General features: G+C 46.4%; 1 long non-coding RNA gene across 2 annotated transcripts; it reads right to left on the bottom strand.

Annotated features, from left to right (window-relative positions):
* Window positions 1-742: 742 nt before the first annotated feature.
* Window positions 743-21,558, bottom strand: LOC148138395 (uncharacterized). 2 transcript variants are annotated; one of them, XR_015754008.1, is made up of 4 exons: window positions 21,138-21,558; window positions 12,062-12,203; window positions 5,986-6,126; window positions 743-2,432 (listed from the first exon to the last, which is right to left on the bottom strand). It is a non-coding gene; the product is annotated as an uncharacterized LOC148138395 (long non-coding RNA). The 2 variants fall into 2 exon arrangements; XR_015754007.1 differs by having other exon boundaries at window positions 743-2,435.
* Between the last annotated feature and the right edge of the window lie 1,782 nt (window positions 21,559-23,340).

Here is a 23,340-nt window from a genome sequence, read left to right on the forward strand (position 1 = left end):
CAAAGTCAGGTTCTGGTCGGGATGGGGATGGTCAGCATTTCGCTGGAGCTGTGGATCAGGTTGTGGAGGGGCGGGCAGAGTCAGAGGGTATGGTGGGGATAATTGTCGCTGGTTCTCAAACTGAGGCTGATGCGGTGAGGCGCTGGCAGGGCTATTAGGGTATTGGGGTTGATACGGTAGGCCACTAGACCAAATTTGCCAATCCTTCGCCTGTTCATTGGTGCCATTGTTTTGGAACAATATTGGCAGACCAGACATGTCAAGAGATTTATTCCCACTTGAAATTTCAGCTTAGCATTTCATCACTGATTCCTTATTTTATCTTTCCTTCCTCAATTTTTCCTAGTTTCCTTTACTCATGTCATACTCCTCACACTGACTCTTCAGCACCTACCAAGACTGAGGGTTTTCCTCATTATCACACACTCCAATCCTTCTTTGATGGGAATTATTCTCCCGACTAGCCTGCTGAGATGTGTTCATAATTACCTCTGCAGTACTTCTCCATGCAGATATTATAGTTTCCATTTAGTCCCCATATCTCATTTACAGACTGCTCCTCTGCCCTTAAACACTTATCTATGGCCCAAGTTTCTCCGAGCGGCCAAATTTCATTTCCCAACTTTTTATTTAAGCATCCTGACAGGTGTCTGAACCGTTTCTCATTTTGGGGGTCAACCCAGCATAACCTGTGCAAAGGGGTCCCGATTCCTGACTTATCGATTCAACTGCAACACACCAATTTCAGTGAACAGCCAATACTTTATTAAACACAGTACAAGCTTTCTGGAGATACCCTTCACAGGGCTTGTAGTGCCATGTCAAAGGTCTCTCTAAACAATTGAAAACACACCTTCCTTTACACAAAATCTTTACATCACAGTCAGTAATGCCCACAAGACAACCCCCAGCCACCCCCCACAGTCTCATGCCATTCAAGATACAATGTAGGGATCACATCATTTCCAGAAACAATATGTAAATCATCCCTTAATGGTCAAAGCTGTTGCGAATCTTCATTTGAAGAACTGCTGGAGCAGTAAAAGTTCTACCTGCAATCTTCTTATTGATTTTGAATAGGGTGATGATGCAAATAGCTCTGAACTGCAAGGGATGACAATGTAACTTCAATCTCAATAACTAGGAAAGGGCCATGTAAATGACTCCGAATGGCAGTGGTAGGAATGTAAATTCCTTACAATCTTCCTGTGAGAGGGAGCGAGAGCATGGGGGGGAGGAGTGGGGGGGGGGGGGGTGGGATGGGGGAGAGCGTGAGACAGAGGGAGTGAGGGAGAGCATGACGGGGGGGATATAGTGAGGTGGGGAGAGCGCGAGCGCGGAGGTGAGAGAGAGAATGGGAGCAAAAGAGAACTAGGGGCAAGGGAGCGAGAGAGAGCGTGGGTGAGAGCGAGGAAGCGATAGCACAGGAGCGAGACTGATTGGCTGCGGCGGGTAAGAGAATATCAAATCTCCTGCTGGAATGTGCCTTTGGATTTTCTTTTTAAGTCATCAGGTTTACTTACCGTAGAGGCCACTGCAGCCATGGGATACAAATTTTGGTATTTACATATTTTACAAGCTACATGTAATGCAAGTTACATATACAGAAATGAAATGCAAAGTTGATTATCTCATTATGGAAACAAAAGTTCAAAACAGGATTCTAGCCTTGTTTTGACTTGCACAATCCTTTGCTCATGGCATCATAAATGAATGTCAGGGAATGTGTGTAACAAGAGATTTTACGCATACATTTATTCGCAATTCTATCAGCCTGCAGAACTCAAAAAAAAAACAAAATTTCTCTTTTCACGTATGATTCCACTGAAAATCACAGTCCAGATAGTAGTAAATACACCATTAAAAAAATTAAGGTCACGATTTGTGATTACTAAGCTGCCAACTTCCTTGTAAAATCACAGCCAAAAACAAAAAAAAACAAATTGCACAATAAGGCTTAACAGACAGTAACTCAGTCTTTGGTTTAGTTTATTGGAAATGTTGGGATAGTAACTTGCATGAATATCTGGCATGCTTCCATTCTTTGAGCAGGCCGTGTTTCTGAGGTAATTGTTGCAGATTTTCCACAAACGGTTGTAGCTTTTCAAAGTTTATAGGCTGGGGATTTTCTTATTTGCTCTCCTTTAACGTTGTCAATGAATAGTGGAAGAGGCAGATTTTCAATGGTTAAGGGCATGAGCCCTTCGTCAGGATCGCCCTTCCTGAAGAAGGGCTCATGCCCGAAACTTCGATTCTCCTGCTCCTTGGATGCTGCCTGACCTGCTGCGCTTTTCCAGCAACACATTTTCAGCTCTGATCTCCAGCATCTGCAGTCCTCACTTTCTCCTCTTTCAACGGTTAAGCCAATTCCTGTGGGCTGTAGGGCTGAAGCCTAATTTTATCCCCTGACTGAGCTGCCACTGCAATCCAGCCTGCTGAAGAGATGGAATGTGCCTTTTATTCAATTGAATTTTAAGGTAGTTAATTAAGTCGTAAGAGTTCAGGTATAACATTTCAGTTAATCAGCCAAGTAAAGTATATGAGCCACAACAGTCAACGATGTTGTGTTCTATCAGAGGAGAATCAGGTTCATTGCACTGGTGGAGGAAGCACCCTGTTCCCTCTTTGTTCTTAAATGAATCTTAAAGGGGTTAGACACCAAACCAACCCCAGTAGTAAACATCAAACGGCCATCAATGGTGGTTCTACCACTAAACTATTATTCCAAAAGACCCAGTGAATGTTCTCAGGATCTCAGTTCAAATTCTACAGAACTGTCTAGGGGTGTCACAGTCTGGTGGGTTGTGAAGGGGACATGGGGGCAAACAGATATCGATAGATCTGGCAAATGGAAGATCTAGTGGGAAAACATGAAATTATCCATTTTCACAGGAAGAATAAACAAAATCTTCCAAATGTGAACAGGACGCACAGCTCAGAGATTCAAATGAATTTGTATGTTCTTGCGTATGAATCCCAAAAGATTACTATGCAAGTGCAGCAGATAGTCAGGAAAGATAGTAGAATGTTTTGGTATACTGTGAGGGGAAGTGAATAGAAAATAGGAAAGTTACAGAACAGAGATGGTTTACCAGACTAACACTTGAATAAGAAGGTCAGTATATCAGCCAGGGTTGGATAGGCCAGGCCATGTAAACTCGTGTTTAGAAGAGCAAGGTGTGACTAATCTCAGGGAGGTACAATCCTCTGATGTGGTGACGAGGTCACATTGAGAAAGATATTTCTTCTTGTGTTTACTTATTTCAACATCAGGGGACATTTACCTAACAGAGAGAGAAAAAAAGAACTTTTGAGTGACCAGAGAGCTGAGAGTTAATGAATGGTAAAGGAGGCGCAAGGGACTGCCCCACTGTCAGAGGGTCAGTACTGAGAGAGTACCGCACTGTCATCGATAACAAGGGACTGCAAACTTGATGGTGTGTTTGTTAGGTTCTTTTTCTTTCTTGAGATTCTTACACACATGATGAAACTGCATCACAGAAGCTTCTGTGAACAGCCAAAACTTTATTAAGCACAATACAGTCCAAGCTTTCTGGAGAACTCCTTTAACACACTTTGCAGGGCTTGTGGAGCTGGGTCAAAGTTCTCTCTGAACGAAGAAAAACAGTCCTTCCTTTATACAAACTTTTCACATTACAGTCAGTAATGCCATAAGGCAGCCCCTAGCCACCTACCCCCCACCCCCCCACCCCCCCCCCCCCAGCCACCTACCCCCCAGCCACCTACCCCCCCCAGCCACCTACCCCCACCCCCCATAGTCACATGCCATTCAAGACACAATGCAGTGATCACATCATTTCCAGAAACAACATATAATGGAAATCATCCCTTCATGGTCAAACCTGTTGTGAATCTTTATTTTAAGAACTACAGAGAGTAGTCCAAATTCTTATTGATTTTGAATACAGTCATGTTGCAAATGGCTCTGAATGGCAAAGAAAGACAATGTAGGTTCACTCTGAATAACTAGGAAATGGCCATGTAAATGGCTCTGAATGGCAAGAAATAGGAATGTAAATTCCTTACAATCTACTTGTGAGAGAGACATATCCCACCCCAGTGTCGGGACATCCAATCTCCTGCAGGTCCGCAGAGCAAATCAATCCTTTAATACCTCATTCCCACCTTTTATCATTCCATGATAACCACCTGGACAGGGGATGAGAAAGGCACTACTAACGTATAAGTATTTTCCAGCCAGAAATAAAGCACGTTATTGACACAAAACGCACAACAACAAAAAGCTCATGCAGTAGATAGGATCCCCAGGATCCTCACAGTAGCCATCCTTGCCAGATATCTAGAACATAGAACATAGAAGAATACAGCGCAGTACAGGCCCTTCGGCCCTCGATGTTGCGCCGATCCAAGCCCACCTAACCTACACTAGCCCACTATCCTCCATATGCCTATCCAATGCCCGTTTAAATGCCCATAAAGAGGGAGAGTCCACCACTGCTACTGGCAAGGCATTCCATGAACTCACGACTCGCTGAGTAAAACACCTACCCCTAACATCTGTCCTACACCTACCACCCCTTAATTTAAAGCTATGCCCCCTCGTAATAGCTGACTCCATACGTGGAAAAAGGTTCTCACGGTCAACCCTATCTAAACCCCTAATCATCTTGTACACCTCTATCAAGTCACCCCTAAACCTTCTTTTCTCCAATGAAAACAACCCCAAGTGCCTCAGCCTTTCCTCATACGATCTTCCTACCATACCAGGCAACATCCTGGTAAACCTCCTCTACACCCGTTCCAGTGTCTAAAATTATCCAATTGATTCCGAACAGACTGCTTGACATGGTTATGTTGAACAATTCATCTGTAACCTGAGTGAATCATTTGTACCCCATTATTGTACATGCACCCCAACCTTGTTGGGCCAACAGGTCGTCTACCACATATCTGGCCTATTATGTGTAGAGCCTTAACTCTGCCAATTTTCAATTAACTACGTCTAGTCCCCTCCCTATACTGTTTCCCAGGATGGTTAACCCACTAACAAGGTGATTTCTGTTCTTTGCTGTCATCATTCCCACCGCTCTTCTGAGGGACAGAGCCCCCAGGAACCCATAGCCAAGGGAAGAGTCCAGAGTCACCAATCTTCCAATCTGCACAAAACTCCTAATTGTTTGGCTTACTATTCTGTGGTGGGGAGGCGATTTCTGTGGGCAAGGGACGTGAGGGGTACTACTGTCCCGACAGCGAACAGGACAGGGAGAGTTGGGTGGTCATAGTAAAGGTCCCATTGAGAAAGAACACAAACTTTCTTTTGGCCCAGTTGCATTTCATTGCTCGGTTATTGCCAGTTGTGAACTGTTTTCATCTCCAGTTTCTCTCCTGACTTGCAGTTGTCTCCTGATCTGATCAGCTGATAATCATTAAAAGGTCATGACCAAAAGGCTGAGCTCACATGGGTTCCGTTGCAATGCTCACAAATGAGTTGTCTTCCTGTAGTAACATTTCAGCATCTTTCCTTGTCACAGGTGCAGGTGAACATTCCATTGTTTACCTGGCAATGCCAGCAGCCACATTCTATTTGGGCATAAGATATATTTGTGGGAACCAAAGCACAAGCACAGCCCCATCCCTGTCCCGAGAAGCAAATGGGATTGCTCATGGGATCACAGCAAGTTGTAACACTTGCCACTTGGATGTTTCCATTCTTCCTGATGGTGAAATATAAATAAAGATTGACACACTTCTTGTTTTTCACTGTGTCCGACACCTACACACTCACGACATGGGTGCTGAGGAAAAATAAGCATTACTGCTGCTAGGCGGTAGTAAAGACAAACAAATTGTCCTCCCTGCCTAATACTGCAATGGTAGCCATAATACCGTAGTATGCGAGTGTAATCTTTCGGCCATCTGAAGGGCCCATCGTTTAGAGTCACTCAGGAGGAGCCAGTGACACTGGCTTTGGGCTTTGACTGCCACTGATATCCGCAGGAGTACCTGGAACAGCGCTTTCCACGGGTGTCCAAGCTTGGGGTGATCCCGGTCTTTGATCAGCAGGAGTTCTCCTTTGTGTAGTCTGGGGGGCTCACTCTAGTCATCTGAATCTTGATCCAGTGGTGGTCCGAAGGCATGTTTTACCTGTAAGAGGAGAAACTTTAGGGACGATGTAAGCTGCTGAACGTATCTCTGCATTTCCAATTCCATAATATTTAGGTTTTACATGTTTGGGTAGGTCTGTGTTTGCATTCCAAAGGGTCTTACTGGATAAGGCATACATTTAGGCTGCCAATAGTTCAGTGGTCGAGTATAGGGTACTCCTCATGTAATACAGGGCTAAAGGAAAGACCTTCAGCCAGTTCAGGTCTGCTTCAGAAATTAAGTTTGGTTTTAAGAATCCCGTTCGCCCTTTCCATTATTCCTGCTGCCTCAGGGGGATAAGGGCAATGCCGGATATGCAGATCCTCACCCATCTTCCTGTTTATTTTCCCTACAAAGTGGAAGCCATTGTCTGAACTAAGCTGTTGAGACATTCCAAACCTCGATGCGATCTCGGTCAGGAGTCATTTTACCACCGTTGAGGCTTTAATATTAGTGGTCGGAAAGGCTTTGATCCATCTACTAATTACGTCAAGAACAACAAGACAATACTTCTAACAATGTATATGTGTCAGTTCAATGAAATCAAGCTGGATACATTCAAATGGACCGCCTAGCAAGGGTGATCTCCCTGTTACACACTGCCCACTCCCCCCCTTCACCGGCATACTTTTGCTGACATATTAAATATGATTTGACACACTTTTGGCTGCCTCAGCTTGTTAGAGGTGTCAACAGATACGCATTATGGTATTACTCAATCCCTCCTTGCCAAGGTGGGTATCAGTATGAAGACAGCTAATCAGCATTGGAATAAAGCATCAGGTATACATACTTGGCCAGCTGGGATGATCCAGAGGCCTTTTGACACAGAGTGCGAACACCCACGCATCTTCCATATCTGTTTTTCTGGGTGAGGGGCAGCCCCCTGCAAATGCTACACAGTGACAATGTCTGGTATGCCTGCTTGAGGTAGATGATCAACTTAGCATCTGCCGGTTCCCATAGTACACAATATAATTGCTGTGTGTTTGGCAGTTATGTTAGCTCTGGCATTGCCAATGTTGGTTTCGGCCATTACACATTTGATTGTGGCCAATTGCTTGCGGAGGAGGATGGCTCTGAGGAGATTCTGGACAGAGTGAGTTCTGAACAGGTATCCCTGAGGACGTCAGAAATCTGCACCGCGAGCATAGCTAGCCAAAGTCATGGACCATGGCAAAAGCATACCAGGAGTCCACGTATAGATTTACTGATTTTCCTGTAGCCGGGATACAAGCACATGTTAGAGCAAAGAGTTCTGTTTTCTGAGCAGACATTGGGGTATCGAAGGAGGCTGATTCCAAGGTGTCTGTTTGGTCCATAATTGTGTCCCCTGAATGGGGAACTCATAAGAGTGATATCGAATAACTACTATCCACTAAAAGAGGGAAAGATCCAGTGTGGGTACTTGGTCTCGGCGAAGCCGAGCTTGTGCAGCTCTGATGGGAAGTCAGGAGGGCTACAATAGCACGTGACGAATAACAGTCAGCGGTTTTTGGACGGTAATATTGAAACCAGCTGTTACAAGGGAATAGATAGCTGGGAGAATTTAGGAGCAGGGTGGGGAGCCCATGGTGACAGGGTCAAGGCAAGCTGAGTAATAGGCCACTGGTCTCTAGCAATCCCCATGGGTTTGGATTAAGACAGCAGCTGCACAGTCCTCTTCGATACTGGCATACAATCGTCTTCAGAGTGTCAGGGCGCTGGCACGGACAGTTTTTCGTTCAGTGACAGATGACAGGTTTTTCATTTAGGGTGAAGGTCTTTGAAGTCTTGCTTGAAGCCAAAGGGGTTAACTGTTTGATGAGTAATGTTATGTGAGGGAGCAACTGTCGGCAGTAGTTAACTAGGCCTAAGGCAGTACACATTTGCTTGGGGTTTCTCGGCAGAGGGGTTCTTGAATGGGTGTAATACGTTCCAGGGCTAACTTCAGTCAGAAGCACTGAGCAAGGTTCCCAGGAATGTGACTTGGAGTTGGGTGCGCTGGCCCACCCAGGAATGGAGGGTGCGCAGGAGATAGTTGGTATCTGTGATGACAGCAGATTTCAAAGGGCTCGCTCGGAGCAAGTCAGCAACATATTGGACAATGGCGGAGCTGCCCAGGAACTGAAGCTCTGAAAGCTGCCATGACAATACCTTCGAGGATAGAGTGGGTGAATGGACAAATCCCTGAGGGAGGCACGTCCAAGTGTACTCCTGACCTTTGAAGGTAAAGGCAAACAGGTATTGGGAAGGTGCTGCTAAAGGGAGAGCGAAGAAAGCTTGCTGTCAGTCAACCACTGAAAATACAGGCGCTGGCAGGGATATTGCGAAGAATCATTGGAGGGTTTGGCACGAGCAGGTGTAAAGGCTGGACAATTCCATTGATCTGCCTGAGATCCAATACTAATCTCCACTCTGGCATTGTGACAGACAGAATGACAGAGAAATATAACACATTGTTGGAAGAACAAATTTATCAAGGATGATATCCCTTTTATTGTTTCTGGTCTCAGGAGGTATGGAAAGCAGTTTTGACCCTGGTATAATCTGGATCTTTATCGGCTCTATGGGGGTGGAGGGTTTAGGACCATTCGGCGCAGCCATTTTGGCACGAGCGATTTAGCGCGGCCTGTTTGGCGCAGCCCATTTTGCTGCAGACCCATTTAGGCGCAGAACAATTTTGGCGCCACTCATATGCATTCCTTTTCAGGCTTAGTTAAAAGCATTATTTTTATTTTTATTGCTTTCATTAGTAAAAACCTTACAAAGCGAATAAACATTAAGTACAAAAATGTAATTAGGGCAGCACAGTGGTTAGCACTGCTGCCTCACAGCGCCAGAGACCCGGGTTCAAATCCCGCCTCGGGCAACTGTCTGCGTGGAGTTTGCACATTCTCCCAGTGTCTGCGTGGGTTTCCTCAGGTGCTTAGTGCGAAATAATGCCCCCAATTCCTACACCTTGCTGTAAGGTCTCCTCTCCAAATCTACCCTATTAAGTCCCTGAAGAATCTGGTACGTTTCAAGAAGGTTTCCTATTTTTTTGCTAAACTCCAATGAATACACGCCCAACCTCCTCAACCTTTCCTCATAACAGACCCTCCAGATCCGAAATCAGCAGAGTGGAGCACTTTTGGGTTGCCCACAATGCTGGGGTATTGCTCCTCAGAGAAGGGTTGCAAAAGTGCACACAGTATTCCATGTGCATACTGCAGGGTCAGTACTGAGGGAATGCTGCACTGTCACTGGGTCAGTATTGAGGGAGTGCAGCACGGTCAGAAGCATCAGTTCTGAGGGAGATGCAAAATCAAGTATTTTACATCAGTGTGGAGAAGGATATGGAAGACATTGAACGTGGGGAAATAAATAGCAACATCTTATAAAAACCTCCATATTACTGACAATGAGGTGCTGGGCATCTTAAGACGCAAAGAGGTGGATAAATGTGTGCCCGAGAACTCTGTAGGAAGCTAGGGAAGTGATTGCTGGGTCCTTTGCTGAGATTTTTGTCCCATTGATAAGGGTATTGATAGGGGAGAGAAGGTGACAGGATGGAGAGGAGGATGCAGCAGATAGATGGAAAAGACGGTGGAGAGGTCACGAGGCCGGTGCCAAGTTGCAGGCTTCGGGTGGGGAGTGGGGGGGGTGAAGGAGGAAGACTACTGGCATTCACATTAATCCCGTGTGGTTGCAGGGTCCCAAGGCAGAAGACAAAGTGTTCTCCCTCCACACATCAAGTGGTTAAGGACTGACGATGGACACAGTCCAGGACCTGCATGCCCCTGGCAGAGTGGGAGGGAGAGTCGATAGGTTCTGCCACAGTGCGGTGGGGTTGGTTGGTGCTCGTGTCCCAGAGTTGTTCTCTGAAACGATCTGCAAGTTGGCATCCTGTCTCCCCAATCCGGAGGAGACCACGTTGGGAGCATCGGATACAGTTGATGACATTTGTGGAGGTACACAAATTTCTGTTAGATGTGGAAGGATCCTTTTGAGCTTTGGACGGAGGTCAGGGGGGAGGTGTGGGTGCAAGTTTTGCATTTCCTGCAGTGGCAGGGGAAGGTGCCAGGGGTGGGGTGAGGGGTATCCGTTATAACACAAATGTCACGTACTGTATCCATTGCTGTCCACAAGTGTCATCTACTGATTCCGCTGCAAACCTCTACCTCCACAAATATCATAGGTTTGCATTGCATACAGTCAATCCTTTCACAAACGTCATCAACTGTATCCTTTGCATCAATCACAAACCCATCAACTCCCACATCTACCTGGATGATACTTCCTCCTGCCCTGCCTCCTGTAAAAACATCATCCCTTACTCCCAATTCCTCTAGCTCATCTGTTCCCAGGATGACCAATTCCACCAAAGAAAATCCTTCTTCAAAGACCACAATTTCCCCTCCCACATATGGAATGAGCTGCCAGAGGATGTGGTGGAGGTATCTGGATGGGTGTATGAATAGGAAGGGTTTGGAGGGATGTGGGCCAGGTGCTTGCATGTGGGATTAGACTGGGTTGGGATATCTGGTCGGCATGGACAGGTTGGATCAACGGGTTCATTTCCGTGCTGTACATCTCTATGACTCTGACGTGGTCGACGATGCCCTCCAGCATATCACTTCCACTTCCTGCAACTCTGCACTTTATCCCCACTCCTCCCAATGCAACAAGGACAGCACCCGACCTCCCCAACACACCCCCTCCTCATCTTTCACCCCAGCAACCTCCATATACATCGCATCATCCTCCGCCACCTACAAACAGCCCCAATCACTCGGAAAATATTTCCCGTCCCAGCGTTCTGGAGACACCATTGCCTCTGCAATCCCCTGTTTCCTCATTTCCCCTCCCCTCAGCTTATCCCAGTCCCAAATCTCCAACACAGGGCTAATGCCCGAAACGTCGATTCTCCTGTTCCCTAGATGCTGCCTGACCTGCTGCGCTTCTCCAGCAACACATTTCCATCTCTGATCTCCAGCATCTGCAGACCTCATTTTCTCTTCCAACACAGCACCACCCTCTTAACCTGCCCATTGTCTTTCCCATCTATCCACTCCACCTTCATCTATTGCATTCCCAGCTGCCTTTCACCCAGCCCCAGACCCCTTCATGGTTATCCCTCAGCTCCAACCCACAAGCTTCATTCCTCAGAAAGGAAATATGTCCAAAACGTCGATTCTCCTGCTCCTCAGATGCTGCTTGACCAGCTGTGCTTTTCCAACCCCACTCTTGACTCTGATCTCCAGCATCTGCAGCCCTGACTTTCTCCCAAGGCTGGAATCAAACCCGTTCCCTGCTGCTGTGAGGCAGCAGTGCTACCACTGAGCCATTTATCTAGACAATCTTGTCAGCTTGGAAGAGTTGGACCAAATGGTCTCTGTCTGCACTGTACATCGCTATGGTTTCATGTGAATATAGTACCATATACCAGACTCCATCAGCAGTGACTGTAAATCGATAAATACACATCCCCATCCCATCGGTTGAAGCAGAGAGAGCCCTGCCATTGATATAGATTATCCATCCTTATTAATTCATCGCCATTATGTTTTACTGGAGAGTTCTGGTAAATGTGTAAACAGGTTTCACAGGAACAAGGACAGGCCACTCAGCCCCTCAATAAGGTCGAAGCTGATCTGTGGCCTCATTCCATTTAACTGCTCAAGGCAAAAAAAAACCCACTTCGCCTGAGGGATTTCCCCCTCTTAACATCCGGTCTAAGGAAAGATGGTTGAAACAGACACAGGAGTTATTTTTTATCTTATGTACTATGCTTGAACCTCAAACTTCACTACTTAGGGGACTCTAACCTCCCTTTTCCCAGCAACTTTGAAATCTGAAAACAAACTCGTCAGCCTGCAAGTGCATAAGTTAAGTCAGAGATTCCATTACCTCGGAGTCCTTGGGGAAGAAGAGTCAACCGTAGGTTAAGGAGAGAGATGAAGGCAAATCTTACCTCGTGGGCCCATCAGTCTCATGTAGCCGGCATTCATGATGGAAGTTCCTTGTATGTTGGAATCCTACTGCTGTCAACAAATGTTTGGTTCTTTCTTCCTTGAGATTCTTACACACTTGATGCAACTGCAACATGCCAACTTCTGTAAACAGCCAAAATTTTATTAAGCACAATACAGCACAAACTTTCTAGAGAAACCCTTTAACACACTTCACACGGCTTGCGGAGCGGTGTCAAATATCACTCTGAACAATGGAAAACAATCCTTTCTTTATATAAACTCTTTACATCACAGTCAGTAATGCCCATATGGCGACCCCCGGCCATTCCCCACAGTCAAATGCCACTCAAGACAACGTAGTGATCACATCATATCCAGAAACAATATAATGTAAATCATCCCTTAATGGTAAAATCTGTTGTCAGTCATTTTTTTTTTTTAAAAACTACAGGAAGTAGTCCAAATTCCAGTTGCAATGTTATTTGATTTTGAATAACGTGATGTTGCAAATGGCTCCAAATAGCAAAAGATGACAATGTAACATCACTCTGAATAACTAGGAAATGGCTATGAATGGCAAGAAGTAGGAACGTAAGTTCCTTATAATCTAACACACAGAGAGAGAGAGCGACAGAGAGAGCGACAGAGAGATCTAATTTGACGCACATCAGCACAGCAAATTGACCCGGTAATATCTCAGGTTCGTACTGAGCATGCGGTGTGCCACACAATTCCATACTGGCAGAGGACGAGTACAATTGTAATGGCCCACTATTGTCCCTGTGCTAATTGAACAGTCATGGATCTTATCTGTGTTTCAGGATGTCAAAGCCATGACATTTATATTCAGAGATGAAAGAGAGAACAAAGCATCAGCCTGCATCTCACAGACCTGGGCTCCCTGCCTTCGTACCCAGGGAGCAGACAGTGAACCTGGCTCAGTCTTTTATCTCCACACTGATCAACACCAGTGAGAACAGGATACTGTTTGCTATAAATTATCAACTGCTGAGATTAGCTATCATATTTCGAAAGTTTGAGAAGCAACAGTTTTGATGTGTTACAATGAAAAATACAATACATGACAGTTGAAAACAATTTTCCCAGTCCCAGAATTGGTCTGGAGAATGGATGAGTAGGGGCAGTGCACAGTCATGTCCCTCTGCTGGTGGTCTTAGTACCAACATTCTTTGTTTTCCTCTCAGGCTGATGGTGTGGCTCAGCTTCCTGGACCTTCTTTCTGTGAATGCTTCTAATTCGAGAGGTTCTGGTCATCAATGCTGTGTCAACTTCCTGTCTAACTCCCTTGGCCCAGAACCTCAGCACAGCTACCCACGAGTAGGATACCTGCTGTCCCCTTGCCCACCTCCATTTGAAGGTTAGTTTCCATTCCTTCTGAAACCAGAACCTCCTTATTTTTGACACAGAGCATTGAGAATGGTGTGGGGAGGCATATGATAAATCTTTGACTTCAGTAAAACTTTGACTGTCATGACCTCTCTGTTTTTATAACAAGGCTTATGTACATTTGCAGAAGGCAGGTTGATGTGATAGTTAGATAAGGCCTCATGTCATCCAAGAAATGCCAAATGTGGCATGCTGAGTTAACACAGGTTAAAGAGGACTCCCAATTCTTGACACAGGATTACAAAGATTTATTCTTTCAAGAATATTAGTGGTGTCATGGTTACAAATGGAGGAACGAGACTCACTGGTCTGACCGGTTGAGTATATTTTAAACTGGAGCTCTAGTAGATTAATTTCCAATGATGACTCGGTTCTCTCTTTGTGAATTCCCAGAGCTCACTATCAGAATGCTGTTGGAGTTAGAATGAGGAAATATTTTGGTTACACAGCCAACAGCATGGAAATGAAGATGTAAATCATAAAATGATAAGGCATTAAATGTGGACTTTGAGCTTCGAAGTCAGCTTTGACATTAGACGGCTTTATGACTCTCCCTAGAACTCTTAATTGCTGAAGTTCAAGCTGGGACCTGCTGAGACCCCCAACACTGACTAATAGTGAAACTTTCAATTTATTCCAAGCTCTGTTTGCTGTCTGTCACATATTTGGCAACAACACAGTTAAATTTTAGCCCAAACCACATCTTTTTTGAATGTATTTCCACGATGTGGGTGCCACTGGCTAGGCCAGCATTCATTGCCCATCCCTACTTGTCCAGAGGAAAGTTCAGAGGTAACCAGATTGTCAGATTAGCCATGATCTCATTGAGTGGGTCTGAAGTCACGTGTTGGCCAAATCAAGTAAAGACAGCAGCTTCCTTCCCTGAAGGATATTTATGAATTAAATGGGCTTTTTCCACTGACATTCGATATTGGTTCCATTGTTATCATGAGCCTCAATCACCAATTGTTACTGAATTCCAATTTCACCATCTACCATAGTGAGGTTTGAAGCCCGGTCCTCCAGACATTATGTGGACTTCTAGAGCTCTTCTTTCCCATGCGGCCACTGGCTCGCTGCAGCTCAGAGCCTGTATTTAATGAGATCATCTTGAATTGTAAATTTCCATTCAGCATCTTCCAGCCTATCCCCACGTTTCCTATTCCCTGCTGAGCCAGGGAATGGTCTGCTCTCTCAATGAGATAATCATTTTCTGAGGTGGAAGTTCATTTCCCTGTTCTCCCATATTGATCCTGAACAATTTCCACTTACCCACGCTGAGCAGAGACATTTAATGTCAGACAGGTACCCACTCACCCATTATTGACCTTTAGCAATTCCAAACTAATTCCTTTACCCCACTGTGTCACACAATCCCTCTGAATCAGCCCCAGACCAATCTCAATGTCCTACTTTCTCCTAACAGCTATGAAGCTATCCCCAACAATCCCAATCCAACAACCCCATTCACTTGTCTTCTACCACCTCTCCCAAATGAAAGCAGATGTAGGCCATTCTGCCCATCTAATCTGCTCCCCCATTCAATGAGATCATGGCTAATGGGATATACCTCAATTCCACTTGGCTGTCTTTTTCCCAGAACCTTCAATATGTTTACATATTTAGTTTGTCAATCTCAGCCTTGTATACACTTAACGACTAATCTTTAACAGCCTTCTGTGGTGAAGATTTCCATAGGTTCAATACTCTCAGGAAGAAAATTCCTCCTCATTACTGTATTAATTGTCTGAGATGATGTCTCCAATTCCTACATCTTCCCAAAAGGTCTCCTCTGCAAATCTACCCTATTAAGTCCCTTAAGAATCTAATATGTTTAAAAGAAGGTTTCCTGTTTCTTCTAAACTCTAATGAATAGAGGCCCAACCCACTCAACCTTTACGGGAATCAGCAGAGTGAAGCATTTTTGGGTTGCCCACAATGCTGGGGTATTGTTCCTCACAGAAGGGTTGCAAAACTGCACACAGTGTTCCACATGCATACTGCAGGCTCACGGTGGCACAGTGGTTAGCACTGTAATCACGGTGGCACGGCGGCACAGTGGTTAGCACTGCTGCTTCACAGCACCAGAGACCCGGGTTCAATTCCCGACTCAGGCGACTGACTGTGTGGAGTTTGCACATTCTCCCCGTGTCTGCGTGGGTTTCCTCCGGGTGCTCCGGTTTCCTCCCACAGTCCAAAGATGTGCAGGTTAGGTGAATTGGCCATGCTAAATTGCCCATAGTGTTAGGTAAAGGGGTAAATTAGGGGAATGGGTGGGTTGCGCTTCGGCGGGTCGGTGTGGACTTGTTGGGCCGAAGGGCCTGTTTCCACACTGTAAGTAATCTAATCTAATCTACTGAGGGAATGCTGCACTGTCACTGGGTCAGTATTGAGGGAGTGCAACATGGTCAGAAGTATCAGTTCTGAGGGAGATACTAAGAGTACAGAGGAACCTCGATTATCCGAAGGAGATCTTGAGGTCCCAATAGAAGCATTACATCCAAGAGCTGTTTCAGTTCTGATCACGTCATTTGTTTACAATGATTAAAAATGATCTTGGCTTACTGAAATGATGCTGAGAACAGTCCTGGACATCGATGAGAGCCCAGGCACCATCTCCAAATGACTGACCTCCTGCCCTCCCTGTCTCTCTCCACATTTCCCCTGGAGTCCTACATCAGGGTGAACCCTAAACCCCCCTTCCCCAGATATTCTAAGGCGGCAGCAGCAGCCTTACTGTTGGTGTACAGTCGGGGGAGGGGGGAGCTGACAAGGGCAGTGGCACGCAGGGCAGTGCTGGCCGGGGTGGCAGTGTTGGATGGGGTTGGGGGGCTGGTGGGGACAGGCAGTGTTGGGGGATGAACGGCGGACACTCACCCGCAGTGTGCTGCAATCTCCTCTCTTGAATGGGGAGCAGCCTTAACAGAAAACTGAGACCCAGAGTGCCCGCCCATCTTGTTCAGGTAACTAAGGTTTCTCGGTATTTGCATCAATGTTTACTGTGGAGAAGGACATGGAAGATATTGAATGTGGGGAAATAAATCGCAACATCTTGGAAAAAAAAAGTCTCCATATTACAGACAATGAGGTGCTGGCATCTTAAAAGGTGTAGAGGTAGATAAATCCCTGGGTACTGACCAGATGTCCCCTAAAACTCTGGGAAGCTAGGGAAGTGATTGTTGGGTCGCTTGCTGAGATGTTTGTATCATTGACACACACAGGTGAGTTGCTGGAAGACTGGAGGTTGGCTAAGGTGGTGCCACTATTTAAGAAAAGATGGCAAGGAAAAGCCAGGGAACTATAGATCAATAAGCCGGACATCAGTGGTAGGCAAGTTGCGGAGGGAATCCTGACGGATACAATTTACATGTATTTGGAAAGGCAAGGACTGATTAGGAATAGTCTATGCAGCTTTGAGTGTGGGAAATCATGTCTCACTAACTTGATTACATTTTTAGAAATAGTAACGAAGAGGATTGATGAGGGCAGACTGTTAGATGTGATCTACGTGGACTTCAGAAAGGCATTCGACAAGGTTCCTCATGGTAGACTGGTTAGCAAGGTTAGACCACATGGCGTACAGGGAGAAGTAGCCATTTGGATACAGAACTGACTCAAAGACAGAGGACAAAACCGTTGTGAAGGGTTGCTTTTCAGGCTGGAGGCCACAAGGATCGATGTTGGGTTTACAGTTTTTCATCATTCATGTAAATTATTTGGATGTGAACACAGGATGTATGGTTAATATGTTTGCAGATGACACCAAAATTGGTGGACAGCAAAGAAGGTTACCTCAGAGTACAATGGAATCTTGATAGATAGGCCAATGAGTCATGCAGTGGGGGGATAGAGTCTAATCTGGGAAGGTGAGTCTAACCGTTTAAAACACTTACCTCGGGCGTCAGGGCCTCCATTTGCCGAGAGGTGCGAGGGAGGAGCGAAGGACTTCTGGGAAGGTTTTAAGTGGGTGAGATCTAAACCTGAGACCCTACACTGTAGGGCCTCCCTCCCAACAACCTCCTCTAACCTTAAGAGTCTGTAAACTAGGTAAGTTTTCAGGTTTCTCTTTTTTTTCCCTCTCTTTTCTTCCTTTGCTTAGTTCTGTGCAGGCTTTCAGAATAGCGGGATATGGATGTTATGGCAGTTGCATGTTCCTCCTGCAGAATGTGGCAGGTGAGAGACACTTCACATGTCTCTGCCGACTACATCTGCGGGAAGTGCATCCAACTTCAGCTCCTTGAAAACCGAGTTAGGGAACTGGAGCTGGATGAGCTACGGATCATCCGGGAGGCTGAGGGGGAAATTGAGAGGATGGTCGTGGAAGTGGTCACTCCACAGACACAGGATAAGGACGACTGGGTTACAGCCAGGGGGAGGAAAGGGAACTGACGATCAGAGCAGGGATCCCCTGTGGCCGTTCCCCTCAGCAAGAACTATACTGTTTTGGATACCGCTGTGGCGACAGCCTGCAAGGGGAAAGCCAAAGTTATTTTCTCCCCTTCCCTTCTAAGCCTCAGTGCAGCTCTACAAGTCCTGGTGAGACCACACTTGAAATATTGTGTCCAATTCTGGTCACCCTATTATAGGAAAGATACAGAGGCTTTGGAGAGGGTGCAAAGAAGGTTTACCAGGATGCTGCCTGGTCTGGAGGGCTTGTCTTATGAAGAAAGGCATTCCTGAAGAAGGGCTTATGCCCGAAACGTCGATTCTCCTGCTCCTTGGATGCTGCCTGACCTTCTGCGCTTTTCCAGCAACATATTTTTCAGCTATGATCTCCAGCATCTGCAGTCCTTACTTTCTCCAACCAGAACTGGACGCAGTATTCCAAGTGCGGTCTAACCAAAGTTTTATAGAGCTGCAACAAGACCTCACGACTCTTAAACTCAATCCCCCTGTTAATGAAAGCCAAAACACCATATACTTTCTTAACAACCCTGTCCCCTTGGGTGGCCATTTTAAGGGATCTATGTACCTGCACACCAAGATCCCACTGTTCCTCCACACTGCCAAGAATCCTATCCTTAATCCTGTACTCAGCTTTCAAATTCAACCTTCCAAAATGCATCAGCTCGCATTTATCCAGGTTGAACTCCATCTGCCACCTCTCAGCCCATCTCTGCATCCTGTCAACGTCCCGCTGCAGCCTACAACAGCCCTCTATACTGTCAACGACACCTCCAACCTTGGTGTCGTCTGCAAACTTGCTGACCCATCCTTCAATCCCCTCATCCAAGTCATTAATAAAAATTACAAACAGTAGAGGCCCAAGGACAGAGCCCTGTGAAACACCACTCACCACTGACTTCCAGGCAGGATATTTTCCTTCTACTACCACTCACTGTCTTCTGTTGGCCAGCCAAATCTGCATCCAGACAGCCAAATTCCCCTGTATCCCATTCCTCCTGACCTTCCGAATGAGCCAACCATGGGGAACCTTATCAAATGCCTTGCTGAAGTCTGTATACACCACACACACAGCTCGATCCTCATCAACTTTTCTCGTCACACCCTCAAAGAATTTCGACAAGGTTTGTGAGGCATGATCTGCCCCTCACAAAGCCGTATTGACTGCATTTAATCAAACCATGCTCTTCCAGATGGTCATAAATCCTATCCCTCAGAATTCTTTCCAACACCTTGCAGACGACAGACGTGAGACTTACTGGTCTGTAGTTGCCGGGGATTTCCCTATTTCCATTCCTGAAGACAGGAATTACATTTGCCTCTCTCCAGTCCTCAGGTATGACTCCAGTGGAGAGCGAGGATGCAAAGACCTTCGCAAGTGGCGAAGCAATCGCATTTCTCGTTTCCCAAAGCAGCCAAGGACAAATCTAGTCCGGGCCTGGCGACTTGTCAACCTTAATGTTTGACAAATTTTCAGCACATCAGCTTCCTCTATCTCTATCCATTCCAGCATGCACACCTGCTCTTCAAAGGTTTCATTCACTACAAAGTTCATTTCTTTCGTAAAGACAGAAGCAAAAAACTCATTTATGTCTTCCCCTACCTCCTCAGACTCCACATACAAGTTCCCTATGCTATCCCTGATCGGCCCTACTCTTTCTTTGACCATTCTCTTATTCCTCACATAAGTGTAAAATGCCTTTGTGTTCTCCCTAATCCGTTCTGCCAAGCCTTTCTCGTGCCCCCTCCTGGCTCTCCTCAGACCATTCTTGAGCTCCTTCCTCGCCTGCCTGTAATCCTCTAGAGCTGAGCTTGACCCTAGCTTCCTCCACCTTACGTAAGCTACCTTCTTCCTTTTGACAAGACTCTCCACTGCTCTCGTCATTCAAGGTTCCTTTATCTTACCCCTTCTTGTCTGTCTCAGAGGGACATATTTATTCATCACTCGCAACAACTGTTCCTTAAACAGTCTCCACATGTCTATAGTACCTTTACCATGGAACAATTGCTCCCAGTCCATGCTTCCTAACTCATGTCTAATCACATTACAGTTTCCTCTTCCCCAATTAAATATCCTCCCATTTTGCCTAATCCTCTCCTTCTCCATAGCTATGTAGAATGTGAAGCAGTTGTGGTCACTGTCACCAAAATGCTCTCTCACCACAAGATCAGATACCTGCCCCGGCTCGTTTCCGAGCACCAAGTCTGGAATGGCCTCTCCCCTCGTCGGCCTGTCAACGTAATGAGTTAGGAAACCCTCCTGAACACACCTTACAAAAACAGCTCCATTCAAATCTTCTGCTTGAAGGAGGTTCCAATTACAATATTTAAAAGGCTTCTGGATAGATGTGTGAAGGGGAAAACGTTAAACAGGATATGGGCCAAGTGCTGGCAAATCATATATTGCCCAGTGTGGAAACATGCCCCTCAGCCCAGCAAGTCCACACCAAGCATCCGAAGACTATCCCACCCAAACCTACTCACTTATTAATCTACTTTTACCCGAATAATGCCGCTAACCTACACATCACTGAACACTGGGCAATTTAGTGCACCCAATTCACCTAACCTGCATATCTTTGGATCGATGGGAGGAAACCAGAGCAGGTGAAGGAAACCCACGCAGACACAGGGAGAATGTGCAAACTCCACACAGACAGTCACCCAAGTCTGGAATCAAGTCAAGAGTGGACATGCATGTCCTTAGTGGAGTGGGAGAAAGAGGTGGAGTGTTCAGCCACAGGGTAGTGGGTTTAATTGGTGCAGGTGTCCCAGAGTTGTTCTCTAAAACTATTTGCAACATCACACTCTCAACTCTGATCTCCAGCATCTGCAGTCCTCACTTGCTTCCAAGGCTGGAATCAAACCCTTTCCCTGGCACTGCGAGACAGCAGTGCTACCATTGACCCATTTGTTTAGATTATCTTGTCAGCTTAGAAGAGTTGGATTACTGTACATTGCTATGGCTTCATGTGAATACAGAACCATATACCAAAGTCAATCAACTGTAAATTGAGAAACACGCATCCCCATCCAAGCCATTTGAGCAGAGTGAGCCCTGCCTTTGGGACAGATTATCCATATTTATTAATCCATCGCCATTAGGTGTTATTGCGGAGTTCTGGTAAATTTGTAAAAACAGGTTTCACAGGAACAAGAGCAGGCTGACCATTCAGGTGTGGGATCTGCAGCCTCACTCCATTTAACTGCTCAATGAAAAATACACACAAACTGTCCATCTCAGAGTTATATTAAACAACTGACCTGACACAGAGCGCCGTTCGAGGGAGAGAATCCCAAACCAGACCAACTCTTCCCTCAGTCCCCCGGGGCGGGGGGGGAGGGTGAATCCTCCTGCCTCTGGAGCGGGTCCCGGGCCGCAATCGCAGCTGTCCTCAGCCATGCCTCTGTCTGCAGGCCGCAGCGGCTGCTGTTACTGCCCGCCATCGCCGCAGGGTTTAAAACAAAACCCTCGGCCGGAAATTAACCAAAAAAAAATCCTATCTGGTAACGGCCGACCGGCGGGATGACTCTCCTCCCCCCTCTACCACCACGACCCTCGAGAACAGAACATTAACACTGACCACTCTCCGTCGCCAAGCGGGCGCGAGCACGCGCGCACACACCGCACCACTTCACCTTCACCCTCCCCCCCCACCACTCCATTTTGCCGGAGACCACCCTACGCATCACGCCCCGCCCACTTCGGCTCCGCGAACGCCAGCGCGCTACCCTCGGCCCTGCGAACTTCACCCCCCACAGGGCCCCGCCTTCTCCCCAGCACATGTGGAAAGGGAAGGGAAGGGAAGAGAGCGCGCTTCGGCCCCGCCCACCCCACGCCGTCCTCACCCCGCCCCCTCCCAGCTATCTCACCCTGCAGCCGCTCGGGAACAGCCCTCTCCACCCGCGCGTGCACCTCCCCCACCCCTCCTCTCCTCTCCTCTCCTCAGGCCCCGCGCGTGCCTCTCCCCCACCCACCCACCTCCTCGCCTCAGGGCCCCGCGCGAGATGGCGGTTAACGGCCGCTTCTCGTGTCCCCCGCTGACCGTGAGCGCAGCTGCTTCACAGAGAACGGAGGACATGACAGCGCGGTACAGGCCCTTCGGCCCTCGATGTTGCACCGCCCTGTCTTACCAATGGGAAGCCCATCCCAACTACACTATTCCATGTTAAAAATCACGCAACACCAGGCTATAGTCCAACAGGTTTAATTGGAAGCACTAGTTTTCGGAACGACGCTCCTTCATCGGGTGATAGTGGAGGGCTCGATCGTAACACACAGAATTTATAGCAAAAATTTACAGTGTGATGCAACTGAAATTATACATTGAGAAATTGATTGTCTGTTAAGCCTTCTTCAGGCTTATGCCCGAAACGTCGATTCTCCTTCTCCTTGGATGCTGCCTGACCTGCTGCGCTTTTCCAGCAACACACATTTAAGCTCTAATCCCCAGCATCTCGCAGTCCTCACTTACTCCTATCTAATCGGAAAAACAGCCTCTTTTTAAAGAGAGACAATCCTTTGGGGGGCAAATGCAAAAACAGAATGGGCCGGCACCGGGTGTCGCCAAGCAAAATAATAATAACGGCAAAAAATGTAGACAGAAAGTTTGAAGTGGTCAAGAACTTGGGCAAGTCCAAAGCTCACCCTTCCGAAAGGGCGGCCGCCCCCCGGGGACTCGAAACGTTGACACTGTTTCTGCTTCTCCGTCCTCTGTTGGAAAGGTGCTGCCAAACCTGAAACACAGAGAGAGGTTCCCCCGCGGGTGTGTCCCTGTTTAGGATTCTCTTCAGGTTCAGTTGGCAGGCGGAATAAAATGTGGGAAAGCGTGCGAGGTGGTGCACTGGGATTAGAAGAATTTAAAAAAAAACAATGGGTAAAGTTTGCAGAAATCTCAAGCTGAAAGCGGGACTAGTCAAGTCCGAGTTCAGGATTCTCTTCAGATTAAAATGCAGCTTTCAGGTGGCAGCAGTTGCAAAGACAAATGTAACGTCGGTGTTTGTTTGGAGAGGGGTGGAATAAAAGAGCAGGGATGTACTGCGCAGTCTATAAGACGCTTTAGGAATATTGTGAGCAGTTTTGGGTCTCATTCCTGAGGAACTTTTAAAAATAAATTCCAACATATACTTTATTCACAACATCAAATGTGTACATACATAGTGACTGAAGCGTTTTGGTTCTGAAGAAAATAAAACAAACATTGGAGTTGTATTCCATCTCTGAAACAAGCCAAAGGTATCTCTTTCTTAAGTAAGATTATATATCCACTTATATGTTAGGGGATTGCCTAATGGTATTATTGCTGGACTGTTGAACCAGAGACCCACATAGTATTCTGGGCTCCAAAGCAGGCGGTGGAATTTGAATTCAATAATAATCCAGAATTTAGAGTCTAACGACAACCAACAATCCATTATTGATTGTTGGAAAAATCCATCTGGATCACTAATGTCCTTCAGGGAAGGA

The sequence above is a fragment of the Chiloscyllium plagiosum genome, unplaced genomic scaffold, assembly GCF_037043375.1.
Source record: "Chiloscyllium plagiosum isolate Xiang-an unplaced genomic scaffold, Cpla_swu_hap1 HiC_scaffold_40, whole genome shotgun sequence".
In the NCBI taxonomy this organism is placed as follows: domain Eukaryota; kingdom Metazoa; phylum Chordata; class Chondrichthyes; order Orectolobiformes; family Hemiscylliidae; genus Chiloscyllium; species Chiloscyllium plagiosum.